Source organism: Sinocyclocheilus anshuiensis, unplaced genomic scaffold (genome assembly GCF_001515605.1).
Source record: "Sinocyclocheilus anshuiensis isolate Anshui unplaced genomic scaffold, SAMN03320099.WGS_v1.1 scaffold928, whole genome shotgun sequence".
NCBI classification, from domain to species: domain Eukaryota; kingdom Metazoa; phylum Chordata; class Actinopteri; order Cypriniformes; family Cyprinidae; genus Sinocyclocheilus; species Sinocyclocheilus anshuiensis.
In genome coordinates, this window is record NW_015552531.1 from 143024 (window position 1) to 149408 (window position 6385).

General features: G+C 38.4%; 1 protein-coding gene and 1 long non-coding RNA gene across 2 annotated transcripts in view; both read right to left on the reverse strand.

Moving 5' to 3' along the window:
• Window positions 1–6385, reverse strand: part of LOC107663599 (disco-interacting protein 2 homolog C-like) — a 132481-nt gene that overhangs the window by 89018 nt on the left and 37078 nt on the right.
• Window positions 2802–3384, reverse strand: LOC107663651 (uncharacterized). Its single transcript, XR_001631363.1, has 2 exons — window positions 3206–3384; window positions 2802–3120 (listed from the first exon to the last, which is right to left on the reverse strand). It is a non-coding gene; the product is annotated as an uncharacterized LOC107663651 (long non-coding RNA).

Genomic DNA, 6385 nt, shown 5'->3' on the forward strand with positions numbered 1-6385 from the left:
AGTCGTGTCCTCTTTTGGAAGACCAAACAAAGTAGTTTCGCTTTCACAACGAAACACACAGCGGGCTAGAGTGAACGGCGGCCTAGAGTGAGGAACGGCTGGCGGCTAGAGTGAGCGGTAGCGGGCGGGCTTGAGAACAGCGCGGCCGGCGGATTCGACGGGATCAGCTCTAGGTATGACGAAGCGGATATCGTCCTCTTTTGGAAGGACAAACAAAGTAGTTTCGCTTTCAATATGAAGCACACAGCGCCTTCACGACATGGCGGCGGCAGCAACAATACTACAGCGAGAATAAAAGTTACGCCTTCTTTCTTTGCGTGAACATTTGGGCCCCAAAAAACCCATATCGGTCGGGCTCTACTTGTAACACTTCAAAGAGAAAGGAAAAATTGAAATCGCATCATATGACCCCTTTAAAATATCTCAAGCGTGCTTTTTAGAGACATCTATTGTGGCTGTCTACTGTAATATATAGTCCAGGTTATTTGATCCCTGTCACTACTGTAAACACCAAACAAAAGCACAAGTCATAAAAGTGTGCAGAACATGAGCCAGGCCGTTATTCCGTCACATCTCTCTCCTGTAGGGTTGAAAGCGCAGCTCTCTTCCAGTCACAGAGGAAGTGATGTAATTGATCACACAGCCACAATACCCAGTAGATCTTTTTATAACCTCTTTGAGCCCATCGCCATCTGAATTATGGGATTTGAATGTGCGCTTAGAAAACCAGTGCGGCTCAAATGTGTGGGCCTGAGAACAAAATAATCAGGGCAATGGTCGCCATAGCAACAGACAAAGTACCTTACTCCTGTGGGAATACTCATGGAGGGCTGCAGCACCACAGGTGTAGGCTCTATGAGTGCTGTAGGACCGTCCTCGTCGTGGCAGTTTGTCTTTGAAGCTCGATATAATAGCTTTTTAAAGTGCCGTATCCGCTTTGCAATACATGCTTGTTGGACTAGATGTAAATAACACTTCCTAAGCATAAACGACACAAGATCTCATGCAAAAAAGCCTTTCTCCATAAAACTGGGACTAGGATTCTTTATGTAACATTTATGTGACATATGTGCATGCGTGTATTATGCATGTACATATGCTCCTGCAATCCTGTAAAAAAATAAAAAATCTATGAGCCGGATGACTTTAATCTGTTGGTCAGTCGTGACCAACATGTTAGTCAGTGTGTATGTTTGCGCATAAAAAAGATCTAGAAAGTTACAAATCTCAAAGTCCACTCCAAAGGGAGGTATTTCGTTTTTTTAACGAAAAATCCCTTTTCAAGAACTACAACGAATGGCTCGTTTGGACTACAATGTTTGTTTTCCGGGCTTTGTGATATCACAAAGCGGCTCATTGGAATATCATTACAAATAATTCCCACCTACAGAAATTCGAATGGTTGGGGGGTGAGGAGGGGCGAGGTTGTGGTTAGAACGCTTGGTTGAGTGAGTGCATCAGACAAGACGACGAAGAAGAAGTGCTGCTGCAGAGTTAGTGCATCAGAGAAAACGAAGAAGAAGAGCTGCTGTGATGTAGCGTAAAATTTTCGGCATGTCTAGAACAATTCTTATAAGTATAACACGACGTAGCTGGGCGCCGCGGACAGACGCCGAACGGCGCCGCCGGTGTGCCTACACTCATAGAAAATAAAGTATTTGAATTTTAAAGACGTGGCGTGACGCAACGCTGCGCTTCTCGTCCGGTGTGCGACCGCCTGAAACGCTGTTTTTTTTCACCTCCGTGCCCAAACATCTTTGTTTGGGCTTCCGAAAGCGGATGATGTCAAGAAACAGTGGTTGCAATTTATTTTTTAACTCTGTTCCTGAGCATTATAACCCCAATTTGCTATTGTGTGCTGCGCATTTTACTGAGGACAGCTTCCACAACACGAGGGAGTACAGTGCCGGATTCGCCCCAAAAGTTTTTGTTGAAAGACGGAGCAAGGGGCGTGGCAGTAATTAGTTCACCCAAAAATGGCTGTCATTATGTCATCTTTTTACTCACCCATGTCATTCCAAACATGTATGACTTTCTTTCTTCTGTGAAACATAAAAGGCATCATGGCGACAACATAAAGTGTCTAGATTTTGCTATTTTGTTTATATTGCGGAATGTAAATACAGTTGCAAAAAAATATATTTTTTAAAAAAGTAATTAAAAAACATAAAAATAAATATTAGGGATGTGCAAGACTAGTCAACTAAATGATTCTGCTGCTGCTAATCGACACTGGAAATACTAGTCTATCATGTTAATGTTTCATTTTAAAAAATAATACATTATTTTGAAAATATATTGTACATTTGGAGCAGAAAACAAAATAATTGAATTGTACCTCAGACGTCAGAATCTATGCTAATATGGAACACTGAATTGTGCACAATAAGAGCAGAAATGTGCATTAAGAACGCAATAGGGTCTATTCTAGGGCTGTCAAAATGGTTGAAAAACTACATTTGAATTTTTTACTTAAATATTATCAAAATTCGAATTGTATTTGAATTTAAAATGCATAATTTCAGTTAGGGTGAAGAAAAGCTTTTGGCTTCTCTCTTGAGGCCACAAGAGGGCGCATCGAGCAAAATATTACTAATGCATGTTTATTCAAAGCATAAGATAACATGACTATCTGTGAAAAAAGTGCATAATGTTTAAAATAATGTTTATAAACCAATTCGAATGTGGATTTTTATTTTAAATTCTACGAATATTCAAAATTCGAATTTTTTTTTGACAGCTTAGTCTATTCTGCTTCATGTTGACTTTAAAGTCCTGCACTAACGTTTTCCTGTTTTGACATTCTCCATAGATTCCCCTTTATTTGGCCATTTTGTTTTCTTTGCAAATCAACAAACACATCCTGAGTAGAGAGAGCGAGCTGAGTGTGGTGACCCGACCAGCTGTTCGAAATATTTTCATCCATGCATGCAAAACCCATGCCGGTTTTCCCCCCACAGTCGTCGTTTTAGGGCTACAGAGAGTTGAAATAATCAATCTGGTAAGGAGCCAACGCAACGCTGCCCTCGTCTTGCTGGAAACTGCGCTAAGCATCTTAGACAAATCTTTTTCCTCTCCTCCCCGACACCCTCCTGAAGAGCGAGCCGCGTCCAGGTTCGCCTGAGGATCAGAGGTAGACAGAGGAAATCAAGCATGGCCGCACTGTTTATTTCCCGCCAAACACAGAGGAGAGAAATGAACACACGCAGAGCGATCTGTGAAAGGATGGCTTTGGTACAGCAGTCATCCCTGTCGCCCTGTATCGTATGAGGTGGAGCCGGAAACAACAGAGGCCAGACCGCTCTAAATGAGCACAGGACAAAACGCCCCGTGCACAGGCTTCAAACGCACCCTCATGCCAGCTCTAGCGTGTCAGAACTGCATGGCGAAACCTAGAGACAGACAGACGGGCTTGAAAACAAAAAGACACACATACACCACTCACCTTCAGCAATACAGCTAAAATTATTGCATGTAAATATATTTCGGCCTTTTGATTATATATATATAAGCTATATTTAAGCAGTTGCTCTGAAAAGGCTTAAAAGGGTGATGTAACTCAATCTGGAAAACCAACTATATTCATTTTATTTAACTATAAAATTAACCATAAATGTACCAAACATGACAAATATCACTAAGCGTGAACATTGATGATGCAAAAGGATCCTTGAATTAGAATTGTTTGATTCTGAATTGTTTGATTCTGAATCTGAAACATTTGAATCTGAATATTCGGAATCATATGAATATGCATCATTTGAATCCAAATAGTCTGAACCCAAATTAATTGAATTAGGGCTGTTACTAACAATAATTTTTTCTATTGATTATTTTTCTGATTAGTTGATTAATCAAACAATTATTTGTAAAGATAAAAAAATTTCCAATACTGTAGAAAAGCAAATATAGATGGAATGATAATCCTCAAATTTAATACCATAATATATTGAGACTGGTATACTAATGCAACCCAATGCAACACTGTGACGTGTCAATACAAATCAACATTAGGGATGTAACGATTAACCGCGAGCCGGTCGAAAATCGATTAAAATATGTGACGATTCAAATCGGTTGAGAAGCCAAACAAATCGCGATACAATTGGAGTAGGAGTTTATATGAATGTATCTCTGAGGGGAACTGACTATCTTTAGAAAAGTTTACGTGGTATTTTCTTTTCATCTTGCCTCTGAACAATGCATATTAAAGTAGTGTTCATAAGCGCAGCTCTGCTTTGTTTACGGTGGTTACCCAGGAAACACTGTATCATTGCTGTTCATAAGCGCCACCTGCTGTCAGAGAGTGAATCTGTGTCTCATTCAGCTCGTCTGCCGTTTCGTTCAGATATGTTTTATGTAGTATACAAATGCACACTTCACAAGATCTCAACTAGATTCGACTAAGTCTGCAAGGTTTGTGAGATTAAATGTTCATTAGTCATTCAAAGATTTGTTTAAATTATATAAATGCGTATTTGCTGAATGCTGACGGCAAACGAGAAAGTATTATAATGTTTGCCTTTCTATTACTAATAATATTAAAGCAATCGTTATAATACTTTTTTGTATACAATTTAATTCCTTTGTTTAACAGTTCTATCTGATTATTAGACAGACTTCTATCCATATTAAACAGAACTGAACGACAACAGCGAACAAGTGGGAGAATGTGAGCGGTGTGCGCTCAGGCGCTGCCGTTCTCAGCGCCGTCAAAATAAAAGTCCCGCCTCAAACACATCAGCCAAACAGAAAAACTTATCGGCTGATGCAGATATTTGAAAAATTCCAAGTATCAGCCGATATATCGATCGACCACTAATCGTTATATCCCTAATCAACATATTTACATATTCGACATGGTCAATTATGTTGAAGCATAGTTTCCCTAATTTGAATCCAAATCCATTCACTGAAATGGAGATTTTGAACTGATTCACAGAAATGAACTGAACTCACCAGGTTGTGATTCAAACACTGGATGCCAAATTAGTTTAATGACACTTAATGATGTTGCAAAATATTTAATATATTTTTAACAAATATTTAATACATTGCTCAGCCTAGTTTCATACAAATGCCCAACACAACATACTCAAAATATAAGTTTTTACTTTTAACACAAAATATGATACTAAGATTTTTTTACTGAGAAGAGTGATTTTAAGGATACAATTAGCTATGATTTGTCAAGAGAGAAGCAGTCAGCCATCATCTGTGACTAAGCAATCAACTACAGTACTCACATCCAAACATGACGGATTGATGCATTTTTAATGACTGGATAAAGATGATGAGAAGAAGAAAAGATTTGGGTGTGGAAGAGTGTCACACCAGTGTTCTTGCCAGAGGTCAATATTCACAGCAACTGAAAACCCTTAACAAAACCGTTATCATGAAAATAGAAACACGGATTCTAAAATGGGAAACTGTACATATCCTGTGAACCGCCTCAGCATTCATGAGATCATATTTTTGGGGTAAAATTAGCTCACAATACGTTCCCACTGTGCCTGGTCTGGCTGACTGCTGCCACAGAATGTTGACGTTTCTATATATGCAGATGATCGGTACGACCCATAATTAGGTATTTCCTCACATGTTGGTATTTTTAGCAGAGGATGAAATGAGCCTTTCAGGGTGAGATGAGTGTACGCTACTGAAAATGGCCAGCTGTCCCAGGAGAACCAAACATCTCTATAAACACTCTCCTGGCAAAGCCGTGGGCTCTTGTTAAAGAACACAAATAATGTTAACACACACCCCTCTTTCTTTGCCTTGTTGTAATTTTTGGTCGAAAAGCTTTAAAGACTGACTAAACACTCAAATCCCTATATTTAACAGTAGGGCTGGGTATCGATTCAGATGTCCCGATTCGATTCGATTCGATTCGATTCTCGGTTTTTTTTTATTACGTTCAGTGAATATAGTTTTAATACAAATGCTATTGATATTTCTAAAAAATTAACAGTAAACATCAGTTTACAAATAGTGAATTAATAAAAAGAAATGCTCTCGATTCTATTAGATTCTCGTTTTTTTTGATTACGTTCAGTGAATATAGTTTTAATACAAATGCTATTGATATTTCTAAAAAATTAACAGTAAACATCAGTTTACAAATAGTGAATTAATAAAAAGAAATCAAGAACCACATGCCTGCAGTGTTGGGGAAAGTTACTTTTAAAAGTAATGCATTACAATATTGCGTTACTCCATAAAAAAGTAACTAATTACATTACTTAGTTACTTTTTATGGAAAGTAATGCGTTATGTTACTTTTGCATTACTTTTTAAATCTGGACAGGGGTTGCTTGTTTGATTTTAAAATAACTATTTTTGGCAAATATAAAAGCCTTTTCACACCAAAAGTGAAATGAATAAG